Consider the following 16,445-nt stretch of genomic DNA (forward strand, 5'->3'; position numbering starts at 1 on the left):
TGCTTTTAATGTATATAATTAATTAAAATTAAAATATTATTAATTTAAAAAATATTAATCAATTGTTTTTTACAATATCAGTTACAAATATATGATTATTAATTAATATATTTTCAAGAAACAATATGTTGTTAATTAACTAATTTAATGTCATTTATAAAGGCTCATATTTTCAAATATTAATTTTTAATTTTTGATAATTAAATTTTATTGTTAAATTAAACTAATTGTGTAATTACACTTGTGCAACCAAACTGTACACTTGTAATTACACTGTAATTATGTGATGACAAACAAACAGGTCATTGTAATTACACTACTGTGTAATTACTAGGTTGTGTAATTACACCAATTCCAATAACCAGGTGGTTTTCCAAATAAATCCTTAGTAGATGCAAGCCTAACTTTTGAACCAAACTAGTATTTCCTTTGTCTCAATTTATGTGATATAGTTTAACTAGGCACGGAGTTTTAGAAAGAAATGAAGACTTTTGAAACTTGTTGGGTGTGTTAGGTATGACAGAAATTATTTTCCAAGAATATTTTTTTCTGGAAAATAAGTGGTTTTCCTACTCATTTTCTTGTGTCGATATTCAAGTTGGAAAATGTCATTTAAGAAAGCATTTGCATATATTCAAAGCAAAAAAAATTATGATTTTTTTGAATTTGGAGTGAAACTTTTGATGGTGAGGAGTATTGGGTGGCGGGGGGGGGTTGGGGGGGGGGGAAGGTAGTGTGGTGTAAGAGACTTTTTTTTTTCATTTCTTATATTTTTTTAATAAAAGTAAAATATAATATAAAAAGAAAATTCGGAGGGGTAGTGGTGGAAGGTTTGGGGTGGGGTGTGAGTGAAGGCGGGGTTGGGTTTATAGGTATGGGGGTGGGTTGGGGAATGCGTTGGTGTGTTTTTATTAATCTAGAAAATGTTATCCCTCAAATTTTAATGGAAAATATTTTCTCCTATTTTGAGGATAACATTTTTCACAGGAAAACATTTTCCAAGATCTTAAGTCTGAACCTAACAGGAGAAAATATGAAAATATTTCCCATCATACCAAGCACACCCGTTATCTAAAAGAAGTCTTAGATATTTGTGTGACTGCAAATCATTTCATTAAGGGTCCGTTATCAATAAGAAGCCGCAAATTATTTCACTAGGGGTAAAAGGGGTAAAAAGGGACGTTTAGTTATTCACCATCTGATAATGTCGTGAAATTAATACAACATCTTATAACCTAAAAAATTTCACTACTTAAGTCACAAAGTTTATGAGAAACGAAATGCTTGTATTGGAAGCATCCGATTGGAAATTGTCTTTGAAGTTCACAAATAGCATTTGAGTGGAACAAAATTATAATTAACTCAGTATTTTTTTTTTCTCCAAAAGATTCAATCTGAAGCATTTAGGCATATATATAAGTAGAATAAAGATTTTGCTCTAACATAATCTGCTGATGTGTTCTGGAAATATTGTGCTATGGAGAGTAGTACTTTCAGCTTGCAGGATAGTACAAAAGGAAAAGAGGAGAGTTAGTTACGTGCAGGGCTCAGTTAGTTACATTCCTTTATATTTTACAGTTTAGTCCTTCATTTAAATATGGCAGAAGTGGATTAATTGCTAATTAACCCCTTTTTTATTTCTGATTTCACACTTTTAGTCCTCGGTCCTTTTGGAAATGAGAAGCACGTTATATGTATTTCCCTTTGCCGTTTGCTGAGTACGAATGAGAATGTTAGCTTATTAGTTTACTTCCTTGTAGCTAGCTTAATTTCTTCTCTTCAATTTGCTCGAATTATCTCCACTCGTATCAGTAGTATCAGAGCCTGATCCTCGCACTGTGGATTAAGCTCATCAATGGTGTCCCAAATTTCTAAAGTTCTAACTAGGTTGGATAAAATTGCTACAGAGGTGGCAACCTTTGCAGATAGACAGGGTCAGATGGAAGCAGTATAACGAGGGATCATATCGGGAATTTCACGAGTCTATTGATGGAGGTCGCAAAGCAGGGAAGGATAAGTTGCAGGTGATCCATAAGGAAGACAGTCGAGTTGTATTCACCTACTACAGGTCCTGCTTTTGGATCGTATAGACGATAAACCCAGATCTCAGATGGATCTTCATCGCAGAGTGAAGGTCAAACTCCTCCAGCTCCTTATATACCTAAGACAGCAACACCCAAACCACAATTCGAAACCCCAATCCAATTTACTAATATCCAAAATCCAGCTCCCTTTGCTTCAACCCAAAGACCTAACTCGGTTTAATTCGACCCAAACTCCTCTACACAACCCAATACCACACCAAATTCTGACATCTATGTTGTTTACAACTAGTCAATTTCAATACTCTATCTCAGCTCCACAATACCCCTATAACCAATTCCCTGCACAATTCCCAAATGTATACATGCCCAATTCCTATCCTCAACAAATGCCTTCACCACCACTAGGATATCATTCTCTAACTAAGTATTTTAAAATCAAATTTCCTAGATTTGATGGAAAGGGTTTTCGAGATTGGTGGTATAAGGTGGAACAGTTTTTTTTTTTTCATTAGATGAGGTACAACCCCACCAGAAAGTGTTTGTAGCATCCATTCACTTTGATGACTTAGCTATTCAATGGCATCGGGCTTACATGCATAGTAGGTTACATCTTCCACCCCCAAGTTGGGAGGAATATATCATGGCTTTATCAGATAGGTTTGGTAAAATATGATGATCTTATCAGTGAATTGCTAAGAATTAAACAAGCTGGTACTGTAATTGAATTCCAAGAGAACTTTGATAGAGCCATGACAAGATTGAACCTAAACCCTAATCTTGCTATTAGTGTTTTTTTAGAGGGTCTCAAACCTAAATTAGGAGATGATGTATGACTACATTGACCCTATTCTCTTCCTCAACCATGTTGCTAGACTCTAAGAATGTAGTTTCGTTAAGCAAGCAAAGGCCATGGAGAGCCCTGCTTATTCTAACACCACTTATAACAGAACTCAAACACCCATATCAGCTTATAGCCACTATAAACCAAACACTAATTTAAATACTCACCTACCAAAACCTCAAACTAACACCATTGTTCCTACGAACCCAACTAGAAAGAGGAGACTGAGTCCAGCTAAACTCAATAATAAAAAGGCTAAAGGATTGTGCTATCTATGTGATGAGAAATTCCTTCCAGGCCATGTGTGTAAAGCTAAGTCCTAATTATATCTCTTAGAGCTGGAAGAGGAAGGAAAGGCTAAATCAGAAACTGAGGACGAAATGGTATAGACTTGTGAAGTCTCAATCTATGTTGTAACTGGTCTTATGGACTATAGAACACTAAGATTGACTGGCTATTGTCATAAGATACCACTTAATATATTAATTGATACAGGATCCACTTATAATTTCCTAGATATTAAATTAGCAAGTAGGATGGGATGGGGATTAGATTCTTGTAATATGTTAGATGCCAAACTGGCAGATGGAAACATTTCCATTTCTGGTATGTGTAAAGGGTTGGAATGGGTGTCATACAAGGCTGACATGTTGGTGTTTCCCCTAGGTACTTGTGGATGGTTTTGGGGTGTCAATGGTTAAGTGAACTGGAGATATCACTTTTAATTTCAAGGAACTATGTAACATCTTGTAAATTCGAGTCGGGTATGGATGTACGAAAACCAGTATTAAGTTGATATTTTAGCCATATGAATCCATTTGGGATGAATTCGAGTGATAAACAGTCGTTTTGAAGTCAAACCAAAAAGTGAAGTTCTTAAGGCCTTCTAAATTCGTCTAAGTCTGAGACAGTCTGTACTTATGGACAGTTTCGGGTATTTGCATTAGGAATTTAAGAAAACTCAAAACATGAAAGTTGTATCCATTTAAAATATCTTTCCACGATATATTATGGAGCTCAAACGAAGCTCTTTGCTAGGAGTAGGATGTACTTAAAATAGCCCAAATGGACGGGGAAGCTAGCCGAGCGCGGCTCAAAGCAAGGTATGAGCTCTCCATAGGCCTCTCTCAGCGAGATGTCAGGTTTAAAATGTCCAGACCTATAAATAAGACCCTTGGACGATTTTATGTCATTTTTCACATTCCAGACTATGTTCTAAACCCTATTTTGGAGAGAAAGCAACCCTAAGGCCTCCCCAAATCTCTAAGGTAAGTTCTTACTCAAACCTCATTATTATTACCTCAATCTAACAAAGACTAACAATAGAAATCTCACCTATTCCATAGATTGTGAGAATTCGATTCAAGAACGGTTGAAGAGGAGAATTGTTGGAATTTCGTCGTGAGGTAAGTTCCTGAAATTCAAGTATAGTTATAGGGATTGTTTGGGGTTTATACATTGTTTATTTATCATTAGAATCCATGGGTGAATTTCATGAAAGCAAGAACACGAAATCGGCTTTGAAACCCTAGTTTTCAAAAAAGGGTATGAATTCAAGAGAAAAGTGTAAAGCTCTAATCTTTCTCATCTAATTCAATTGTAGTGTCACTGTTGAACCTCGAAAAATCCGTTTGGTGGAGATATAGCGGGAATAGAGGTATGTCTCTTTTTGAACATACTCTTTTAAAACGATTTGTGTGACTTTGGTTGTGGTTTGTGTGCATGAGGGACAAGCCCACATTAAACCTTGTTTGTACTATAATATATATACGTATTCATGATTGTTTTCCTCTCTACAGGATGATTAAAGATTCAGAAATAAAGCTTTGGTATTTGAACTCGAATTACCCTTAAGGGATGTTTAAACTTGCTATTTGGAAAGCTTGATTATCTCATGTGAAGGCTTTATAAATGAATTGTGTTGAATGTGAAACTTGTTTAAAAAAGTGAATCTGTTTTCTAAAACTGAAATGAATTGATGTATCCCTATAATGGGAAGATGAACCTAATCCATGAGGAATAATTTGGCTATCATGATATAACTTGGGATTCGGCTTCTTTGCCATGATTGATGATTCGGCTAATATGCTATGATTTGTATCTTATTTGTGTTTGTGCCTGTATGGGCAAGCTGTGCTAGTCCAGAGGACGATTAGCCGTTATGGATCCTAACGTATCGATACGAATATTGTTGTGTCAGTCCAGAGGATGATTGACCTCTGAGGTGTATAACCCGTTGCATCTATTGCTGTGCCACTCCAGAGGACGATTGACCTCCGAGGCATATAGGCCGGTGCATCTATTGATGTGGTAGTCCAGAGGACGATTAGCCTCCGTGGTTTCCTAGCCCGGAGTATCGATTGTTTGATCGCTTGTGAGTGGCTTGTTGATGATATTAGTCTCAAATGGGAAGTCTCAAATAGTAATAAATAGTATACTGAATCGGAAAAGATATATACTTGTCTTGATGGTTTTCTATTGATGATTTTGAGTTGTGCGATTGATCTTGCCTTTGGTTTCAAATTATTTTATTGGAACTGTTTTCACTTATCATTATTGTATTATTTTGTTATATTACTTATTGTCCCCGAGACACTCACTGAGTACCCAGCACTCAGGCATACCATTATTGTTTTTGATGGTATGTTAGTAACGAAGAAGAGTAGGCACAGACAGATCTCGCGAATTAGGAGTACTTGCTGCTTTCCAGATTGTTAGTGAGCTCACACCTTTGTTCGTGAGTTTTCATTAAGTCAATTATTATTTCTTAGCAGTTTAGGTTGTATTCTAAGTTAGTTTATTTTCTTAGAAGCTCCATAGATAGTTATAAACTTATGGGTAGCGTCCTGTATGTCTCTTATGGTTTATGGAGGCATGTTGCCACGTTTTAATTTAAATGTTGAATAAGACTTCCGCTAATTTTTATTTCATAAATTATGACCATGATCTTTAATTAGTTATTTATAACATCTATTAAACTATTAATGAAAGATTATTAAAAATGGACTTGACGGTTATTGATCTATAACGTTCATCCGATATTGTTCATGACATCGGATGTCGGTCACGTCTAGGGTGGGTTTTGGGGCGTGACAAACTGATAATGGAATTTGAGTACCCAAGGCTAGTTTTTCTCTTTACAAGGGATTAAGCCACAACTGCAATTGATGGATTCTGAATCTTCAAACCAGTTCAAGGGAGAATGAGATCAAATGTTCATGATTAAGGTGGTGCCAAGAGAAGGTGAGGAGACCAGTGCTGAAGGAACTCAACCTACAACACCACAAGAGTTACCAACTTGTTATTAGATCATGCTGATGTGTTTGAAGAGCCCAAGGAGCTGCCACCTTCCAGAGGAACTTTTGATCACCATATTCCTTTGGTTGAAGGTCAAAAAGCAGTCAACAACCAACCTTATAGGTACTCCCCAAAACAAAAAGATATTATTGAGTAGAAGGTTCAAGAATTGTTAAACCAAGGCCTAATTTAGCACAGTTGCAGTCTCTTTTCCTCACCAGTAATGCTAGTAGGCAAGAAGGATCGGACATGAAGGATTCATGTTAATTACAAGGGTTTGAATCAAATAACTATTGAGGATAAGTTTCCCATTCCACTTATTGAAGAACTGTTGGGTGAGTTGGGAAGGTTACAAATATATTCCAAGTTGGACCTTAGATGAGGTTATCATCAAATAAGAATAGCCCCAACTGATGTGCATAAAACTGCTTTTAGAACCCATTCTGGACACTGTGAATATCTAGTTATGCCATTTGGGCTGAGGAATGCCTCTTCTAGTTTTCAAGGGTTGATGAACCATGTTTTTCAGAGCCAATTGAGGAAATTCATCATGGTATTCTTTGATGATATCCTGATTTTTAGCAGAAATTTAGAGGAACACTTGGATCATCTTAGAACTACATTTGATCCCCTTAGACAATATCAGTTATTTGTGAAGAGGTCTAAGTGCATTTTTGCTGCTTCTAAGATAGAATACCTTGGTCATTTTATCTCAACCCTTTGGGTGGAAACTGATCCTCCGAAAGTGCAGGCAATCAAGGAATGGCCATTGCCTAAGAATCTCAAGCAACTTAGCGGGTTCCTTAGACTAGCTAGACACTACAGAAGATTCATCAAGGGATATGGTAAGATCAATAGACCTATTGCAGAATTGTTAAAAAAGGATAGTTTTAAGTGGTCAGCTCAAGCCACTACTACTTGGCAATGTTTGAAGAATACCTTGACTACTGCCCCCAGTACTGGCTTTGCCAGACCTCTACCAACCCTTTGTGGTTGAAACAGATACATGTGATTTAGGTATAGGTGTAGTATTAATGCAACATGGCAGACCTATTGCTTATTTGAGTAAGGGATTAGGAGGCAAGAACCTAGCATTATCTTTCTATGATAAAGAGTTGTTAGCTCTGATATTGGCTGTCACAAAATGGGGTAGTACTTGGTAGGGGCTTATTTTCACTGTTAAAACTGATCAACAGGCCCTCAAGTTTTTGCTAGAACAAACATTGCATACTGGGTCTCAGCTTAAGTGGATTACCAAGTTGATGCAATATGCTTTTGAGATTGAGTATAAGAAGGGAAAAAAGAATAAGGCTTCTGATGCCCTCTCTAGACTTCCAGCTGTGGAATTGGCTGCACTAGCACTTTCTACTATAAGAACTGATTTGCTTCAAGCTATCATGGACAACTGGGCTTTGGATGATCAATTGCTTGAGCTAAAGCAGTTAGAAGCTCAGGAAGAGACGGATAAAGGGTACACTTTTGAGAACAACCAGTTGAGAAGGCATGGCAAGTTAGTTGTTGGTCCTGATGTTAATCTCAGAAGGGAACTACTACAACTATGGCATGATTCACTTTCTGGGGTTCATTCAGGCATTGATCATACCTATAGAAGGCTATCATCACTTTTTACTGGAAAGGAATAAAGGATTAAGTCATGACATATGTCAAGAATTATGTTATTTATCAGAGGAATAAAAGTGATTCAGCTGGATACACTGGCCTTTCAACCTTTGAAGATTCCAGCTGTGGCATGGGGAAGTATTGTATGGATTTTATTGAGGGTTTGCCAAAATCCAAGGGCAAATCTGTGATATGGGCTGTGGTTGATAGGTTGAATAAGTATGCCCAGTTCTGTCCACTGTCGCACCCTTATTCAGCTGCTGATAGTGCTAAGCTTTTTATGAATCATATCTTTAAACTTCATGGGATGCCTGAGGACATAGTCAGTGACAGAAGCCCAATCTTCACAAGCAAGTTCTGGCAAGAACTGTTCTCTATTCAAGGTGTTACCCTGAACGAATCTACTGCTTACCCTACTCAATCAGATGGCCAAACGGAGATGGTAAATAGGTATCTTGAAACATATCTTAGGTGCTATTGCTTTGATTCACTAGCTGATTAGACTCAGTTCCTTCCTTCTGCTGAATGGTGGTATAACACTTCTTTCCACTCTTCCATCCAACTCACCCCTTTTGAGGCCTTGTATGGTCAGCCCCATTCTTTACACCTTCCATATGTTGCTGGTGACTCTGAATTTCCTGGGATGGATAGAAGCATGGTGACTAGAGAATTTAAGAATCAGTTGCTTAAATTCCATCTCAATAGAGCTCAACAGAGGATGGTTGCTAAAGTTAATAAGAGGAGGTTGGATAGACACTTTAAGGAGGGTGATTGCGTGTTTTTTAAAACTTCAACCTCATAGGCAAATTACTACGTCTGACCATCATTTCAATAAGCTATCTTCTAAGTATTATGGCCCTTCTAGGATTCTCCAGAAAGTTGGTACTGTTGCTTACAAATTGTCCCTTCCACCAGATTTAATCTTACATCCCACCTTCAATGTTTCATTATTAAAACCTTGTCATGCTATTCCTACTCATATCTCTCACCCTCTTGTTGTTAATCTTTCTAGTCCTTACTGGCCCAATCCTATTAAAATTCTGGATAGAAAGATGATTCAAAAAGAGAATAAGGTTGTTCCTCAAGTGTTGATTGCTTGGGATCAATTGCCAAAAGATCATGCGACTTGGGAAGATTTTCTTGCCTTGAAGTTAAGGTTTCCTTTCTTTGTTCCTTGAGGACAAGGAACATTTTAAGAAGGGGTTACTGATGTGTTCTGGAAATATTGTGCTATGGAGAGTAGTACTTTCAGCTTGCGGGATAGTACAAAAGGAAAATGGGAGAGTTAGTTACGCGCGGGGCCCAGTTAGTTATATTCCTTTATGTTTTACAGCTTAGTCCTTCATTTAAATATGGCAGAAGTGGGTTAATTACAGATTAACCCCTTTTATATTTCTGATTTCACACTTTTAGTCCTCAATCTTTTTGGAATTGAGGAGCACGTTATATGTATTTCCCTTTGCCATTAGCTACATATGACTGAGAATCTTAGCTTATTAGTTTACTTCCTTGTAGCTAGCTTAATTTCTTTTCTTCAATTTGCTCGAATTATCTCCATCTGCATAATTTAAGCAACTTGTTATATTTGTACTTAAAATTAGTTTACTTTTTGCAACCATTATTTTGATTAGTTTTAATTAACACTAAGGGGTCGTTTGATAGCCGGTTAAATTTATGCATATATTAGTTACGCAGGGTTTAGTTATTCATGTATTAGCTATTCCACCTTTTGCCCTGCATAAAATAATGTACATAGATTCCCTCATAACATATACATGTATTAGTTATGCGGGTTTCTAAATTGCAAACCAAACAGTATACTAATTTTATACGTGAATAACTCACCTCATAACTAGCTACCAAACACAGTATTACTTACTACTCCTAATCGGCTACCAAACGACCCCTAAGAAGTTAAATCCAATGGGTTAACTAGAGATTGTTTTCGTGATAAAAAAAAAAATTGTATTTGTTCAATGCTTTGATTAGAGGATTAAAGGAGAATTCTTTATTTGTCAAGTCCATTTTGTATTTTAGGCTAATGCTTAAGCTAGGTGTTAACCTGATGGGCTTACGTACCCGTTTGTGATGAAATCAGTAATGGCGTTGGGTGAAAAAGGACTTGGGGGGTGGTGTTCATTGTGGGGTTTTGAAAAGGGGGTTGAAGTATGGTACATTTGTGAGGGTTTGTTTAGTTGAAATGTATGTGAAAGTTGAGTTGGTGGATTTTGCTTTGCATGTTTGATGAAAGTCCTGAGAGAAACAAAGTTGAGAGTGTGCTTTTGTGGAACATTGCAATTAATGGGTGTTGTAAGATTGGGCCGGTAAGTAAGTCATTGGCGTATTGGCGTTGTTTGAGGAAATGCAAGTTCTTGGAATACGTTACTTAGTTGCAGAGGCGAATGTAGGATTTCTAGAACATGGATGCACCACTTAAAAAAAAAAAAAAAAAAAAAAAAAGGAAAAAATGTATTAAGTAGGAATTGATCCCTAGTTCTCTAGGTAAATAACTAAACATTCAACCAAGTGCACCATTTAGCCTTCTTGTAGCATGGGCGCCAACAGATAATATTATACCAATTTTATAAAATATATACTTAAAATATCTAGTTTTACAGAGAAACCATTGGTTTGCGTGCCCCAAATTTTATATATAAATTCTTCGCCCCTGCTTAGTGGGTTGTTGAGGAATGGGGAAGTGTATAAAGCAATGGAACTTTTTCGCGGGATGATGGAAAAGAATGCGGTTTCCTGGACTTGTATGATTTATGGGCCAACACTAAATGGATTGCATCAAAAGGCCCTTGATTCGTTTTTCAAAATGGTGGAAGAAGGTGCGAAGCCGAATGGTCTAACTATTGTGTCTGCTCATTCTGCTTGTGCAAAAATTGGGGCACTAGATGCATGGAGAAAGATTCATGATAATATTTCGAACAATGGGCTCCATTTGAATGCAACAGTTGGTAACGGTTTGCTTGATATGTATGTGGAATGCGAGCATACTGAGTCTGCAAGCCTGGTTTTTAGTGGATTGAAGGAGAATGATACTCGTACATGGAGTATAATAATCTGTGTTGGACAATTCATGGACATGTAGACAAAGCTCTGAGGTGTTTTGAACAGATGAGATTGGCTGGTACTTTCGATATACTCTTTTGTCCATGGAGTTATACATGGATTCTAAAGAAAATTGTTTGACAAAGTAAACATTTTTTTTTTCTAATGGTTGCAGGAATCATACCTGATGGTGTTTCTTTCCTTGCTGTTTTAACTGGATGCTCTCATGCTGGACGGTTGGATCAGAGCCTTCAAATCTTTGATATCATGCAGCGTGAGTGCTCAATTGAGCCCACTATGAAACGTTATGCTGCAGTAGTAGATCTACTTGGCAGGGCTGGCCGATTTGACGAGGCCTTGAAATTTATTGAAAGTATGCCCTTGGAGCCAGATTATGTTATTTGGGGTGCACTTTTTTCTACTTGCAGAGCCAGAAGAACATTGAAATGGCAAAAGTTGCATCAGAGAAGCTCCTACAGCTTGAGCCAAAGCATGCTGGGGCTATGTTTTTCTGTCTAATGTTTATGCAGGAGCAGGGAGATGGGATAGAAAGAGTTAGAAGTTCAATGAAGAACAAAAATGTTGAGAAGGATCCTGGATGGCGTTCAATGGAGGTGGATGGTCAATTGCATACATTTGTTGCTGGTGATGATGCTTATTCTTCTGATTACTCGTTTTATTTTGTATAAGCACTTGAATGATTAAACTCCAACATTTTTTCTTTGCGTATTCCAAAGAGCTCGCGATTCAAATCGCTGAACAGTTTGAAGCTTTAGGATCCGGTCTTGGAGTAAAATGTGCAGTGATTAGGTTGACTGAAGTCATATGCACATGCACAAACAATTCATTTCCCCTTCAAATGTAATCCATAGGCTTGATAACCACTTGCTAGACAATGGGAGGCATGTCTGTTGGACATGATAAAGCGTGTCACAATAAAAAAGTGTGGTATATGATGGTTGACATTGGCATTCAGCTAGACAAATTTTTGATTAAATGATCACTGGTAATTGTTTTGCAGCTGGTTGGAGGGATAGATCAAGTACAACGGGAGCATTGCCCTTGGGAAACGGCATCACATTATTGTAAGTACTGATATCTACTACCACATTTTTATGTATCTTGTTAAGAGGAAACAAGTAGTAATGGAGCTACAGATGGTAAAATCTCTTTGCCAAAAGATAAATTTTAAGGCAAATACTGTATGAGGGAGAATTGGTGGTGTAATATTCCTATAACAGTGCATGTTTAAGGGACTAGCAGAGGAGCACCAACTGTATTTATCTTTGATGCTTGTACTTGAGCATCTCTCTCTGCCTTGATTAAGCATGTCAGATCACTGGAGCCTCATGCTATTATTTGGAGGCTGTTGGCTTCATTACTTTGTGATCTCTCCTTTAAACAATTTTCGAGGTCATGTGGATTTCCCTAGATGCATAAATAATTCCAAGCTAGATGTCATCATGTCAAAGTGATTGTGGAGACCTTCTTGTTGTTCCTCTGGATCTTGCTTGTCTCCATGGTAGTTGGCAGTTAAAATGCCTTTCCCCTCACTACAACATTGAACATTGATGTGATGTGTTCAGAGAGGCACAATGGTGTCATCGCCTTAGGTGGTGACAATTGGACCAAGCAAGACATTCATTAATTGAAGAAATATGTATCTAAATAAGATGCATTTCATTATATGCTATTCAAATGGTAGTCAAGAATGACTTGATTTAGCATGACATGGAATTCTAAACAAAATCAGATGTTCTTTCCGTGTATCATGGGGTATATACTTTTTTTAACATCTTGATGTCTATTAGTAACCAAGTCTAGGCTTATTAAAATGTAAATATGTGTTTCACAATAGATTATTTTAGTTAAATAAGAGCATGCATGAGTATTCTGAGTCGTGAATTTGTACATGCAACAGGTATTAGATGAGGCAGATAGGTTGCTGAATGAGGATTTTGAAAGGCCCTTGATCAGATTTTAAATGCTATTCCTCGCGAACAAAGGGCTTATCTGTTTTCTGCTACAATGACCAAAAAGGTTAGTTTTTCAAGTGGTTTATAGGTGGTTAGTTTTTCAAGTGGTTTATAGGAAACTGTATTATAAATGTTCGATTCTTTTCTTGAGGAATATATGGTGTTCGGCCATATATTCCAGATATTTTTCACTTTTTTTATGAAATTGAAGTTGAAGATTAAGTTGTGTTTGGTTATACGTTTTGCAATATGGAATCTATAAAGATGAAGTTGGAAAAGAGGCTTGGAGCACTTTTCTAAATTTGGACTTGGAAATTTTATAACCAAACATTGATTTTGAAATAAAATAAAAAATTACTCCGAATAATTTTCACGGCCAAACGGCTCCTTAATCATTTTAAAAGAGGTGGACCTACGGTAAAGAGGTGGACCTATCCAACTAGTTTTCAATCGAGGGAGAGTTGGATTTTTTTATAATGATAAATCATTTGTTTTTTACGTGATGTTCATTGTTCAGTCTTCTATATACGCTCTGGTGAAAACATAGCTCATAATTCTTTTTCTTACTCAACAGTGTGATTTCCGGCTCAACAGCAGGAAACAGTCTAGTAGATCTAATGTCACTAGGGAATCGTGGACGTCCAATTATCCATCCAAGAACTGGACATTGCATTCAACAGCTACTGACAATATAGCATTAACCGAAGAAGAGAAGAAACCATGGAACAATAGCAGACAAGCTCTTTCTGCATTAAAATTTAGCCCGGAAGAAGAAGACAAAATATTAGGAAAAGCATTTGGCCACATACATTGGCCTAACTGGTATGAAGAACTGAAGAAAGAGGTTCCACGACTAGAAGTTGTGAACGAGATATGTTACCTTATTCAAAAAAAGAAAAAAAAAAAAGTTGTGAACAAGATATTGGATTATTTAAGGAGTTTAAGCCTTACTGATGATGATCTCACTAAACTTCTCAAGAAATTTAGAGAAGTTCTTGTTTGTAGCCTTGAAGATGAAATGCAAAACAATGTGGAAATTTTGGCAAAGCAATGGGGAATTGAAGGTAAAACTCTGAGAAATTTGCTTCTTAGAAATCTTAAAGTTTTAGGCTACAACGTCGATTGCAAAGGTGATTATGTGGCTAAATGCACTCGCTGTTGGGCTCGGTTCTAGTTGCATTCTTGTTTTTCATTCTCTTCCTTTTCTTTATGTACAATATTTTACATGATATCATTCTTCAACGGTTGTATCTAATTATAGATGATAATGAGAAATTGAGTGGTGATTTAATGTGCAGAGCCAGATAACTCCCAATGCTTCCTTTGTTTGGAGCTATTGCTAGTAATGGTCCTTCAGTTCTTATTTCTCTGATACATGAAAATTACTATTCTAGACAATATTTAATTATTCATAGTGGAAGCGTTATTACCCTTCTTTTTGTAAATATACAAAACAGCAAACAAAGGAAAAGGAAAGAAAAGGAGAGAAGAGAAACGAATAGGGAAAATGAAGAGAAAAGAGAAAGGTGACAGGTTCACTGTCTCTTCCTTCCATTTCCTTTCCTCATTTCCCAAATAACTGACAAACTGGGGATTTATATCTGTTTGGTAATTGCTGAAAATCCAGATTTAGCATAGGAGTAAACTTAATTCCAGTTCTGTAATCCAAATTTGACAAATGTTAAGATATCCTTTTTGTTGTATCAACTTCTATCCAAATATTAGTTTGTTTCTAAAATGGTGTATTTCTTTATAGGCCAAACCCATTGAGGCCCTTTGTGATTGGCAAAATCTTTCACTTAAACATCTCAACTAAGCCTTATAACCATTGAGCACTCAGACTACACTGAATTTGTTCCGGTTAGACACTTTTTTGACAATTAGCTAAAATTAAAAAGTGTGTGTAATACACTCGCGGGTGACGTGCCATAATAACTAATTATAGAGGACATGTGGCATTTAGTGCAAAATAATAATTGTAAAATAAATTATAAGAAAAAAGAAGAGAAAGTAAAAAATCTATTTTCTAAACTCTACACATATTAACACAAAAAACACATTTACTAACAAAAGAAAAATCTGAAAATCATGTTCTTGGTGTTCTTCACCATCTTCATGTGTTCTTGTTCCAACCACGATTTCAATACAAAATGTCAAGAAAAACTCCTCCAAAATTCTTATAACTTCATCTAAAGATTCCACACGAAGACCATAGATAACCCCAACATTAATTTCTCAAAATTTTTATCAAATAAAGTAATCCATTTTAAATCTTCAAGCTTTCTAAAGAACCCATTAATTAGTGATGATTTGATGAGCTCCTTTGATTGTTTTATTAGGAGAGAGAGAGAGAGAGAGAGAGAGAGAGAGAGCAAGAAAATGAGTTTGTTTATGATAAAAATCGTATCAAACGGTAAGATTAGTGGCAACAATGAAGGTGAGAAAAGAAGATAAAACACATGATTTTAGAACTTCCATTGAAGGAGTTTAAATTTTGGGAAATGGGTGGGGAAAAAGTGGAAGAAGAAGAGAAAAAAAAATAAAAAAAAATAGACTAAATAAAGCCATTCATGCGCGACTAATGAGTGTATCACACTCACTTGCCAATGCGAAAAAGTGTCAAATGATACGATCGGCTCTACTACAGTGTCTCATAAACGAACTATTGAAATTGCTTTAAATGAAAGATCTTGACGATCATTCAAGAGGCCCCTGGTGGATTTGACCTTCTTTATAAGAGGAAAGACATCATGTGAAGAATGACATCATTTACTTATTCCATTTATTCTAGTGGGTTGTTCATAATTTATTATTTTCACTCATGGTATCTCATAAATTTTGATTCCATTTACTGTACTGAAATGTCATGGTTTTTAAATTTCACCCATGGTACCTCATATAAAATATATCAAATACACTTATAAAATTGCAAAAACTATCCATGATACATCAAATAATATACCAAAAGCATTTAATTGTGTAAAAAAGCTCTAACATTATAGAAAACTTTTAGCACCCTTTCGATCCTTCGACTCTCGGCACACATTAGTCAATTGTACGTCGGTGGTGTCTGCCATGGCTTGAAGACGTGGAAGAGGGCGTGTTCGGCCCAGGAAGATACCCATCACTGCGTTTGGTCGCTCAGTGGGAGCTTGAGCGCAAGCGGAAGCTTCCAATAAGGGAAAACAAGCAACTCCTCTTGTTAACAATAGCGTTCGAGCTGCAGCTGAAGAATCGTCCTCTTCGAGATAGAGCAGGGTTTTAAAAAGGTTGAATCTCACCCCGTCACCACCAGTTGAAGCTCACATTGTTCAAAACCCTGGGCACTGGACCACATGTCAATGGAACAGTAACCCCTACCCCTACTACCCCAATCACTACTACAACTTCCGCTGTATCTGAACCCCAAGCTATATTTTGAGGTTAATGAAACAATTACTGCTGAGATCCACCTGCCTACCTCATGAGGAACAAATGGATGCTCCAACTCAGGTAGCTCCTAGGACCAGTCTCTTCGCTAAAAATAAGGCTGCTGGTAATGGTATGTCTCTAAGATATATCCCTCCCTAGTTGATTGCTGGACGGCTTGTTGTCCAACTTGAAAAAGAG

The 16,445-nt window shown here is 36.7% G+C and overlaps 1 long non-coding RNA gene and 1 pseudogene across 1 annotated transcript; both read left to right on the top strand.

Annotated features, from left to right (window-relative positions):
• Positions 1 to 1,518: 1,518 nt before the first annotated feature.
• On the top strand, positions 1,519 to 5,820 carry LOC132034214 (uncharacterized). Its single transcript, XR_009408995.1, has 2 exons — positions 1,519 to 4,292; positions 4,490 to 5,820. It is a non-coding gene; the product is annotated as an uncharacterized LOC132034214 (long non-coding RNA).
• A 2,017-nt stretch (positions 5,821 to 7,837) lies between these two features.
• Positions 7,838 to 14,210, top strand: LOC132034991 (pentatricopeptide repeat-containing protein At1g04840-like; annotated as a pseudogene).
• The last annotated feature ends 2,235 nt before the right edge of the window (positions 14,211 to 16,445 follow it).

The sequence above is a fragment of the Lycium ferocissimum genome, chromosome 10 (genome assembly GCF_029784015.1).
Source record: "Lycium ferocissimum isolate CSIRO_LF1 chromosome 10, AGI_CSIRO_Lferr_CH_V1, whole genome shotgun sequence".
In the NCBI taxonomy this organism is placed as follows: Eukaryota; Viridiplantae; Streptophyta; class Magnoliopsida; order Solanales; family Solanaceae; genus Lycium; species Lycium ferocissimum.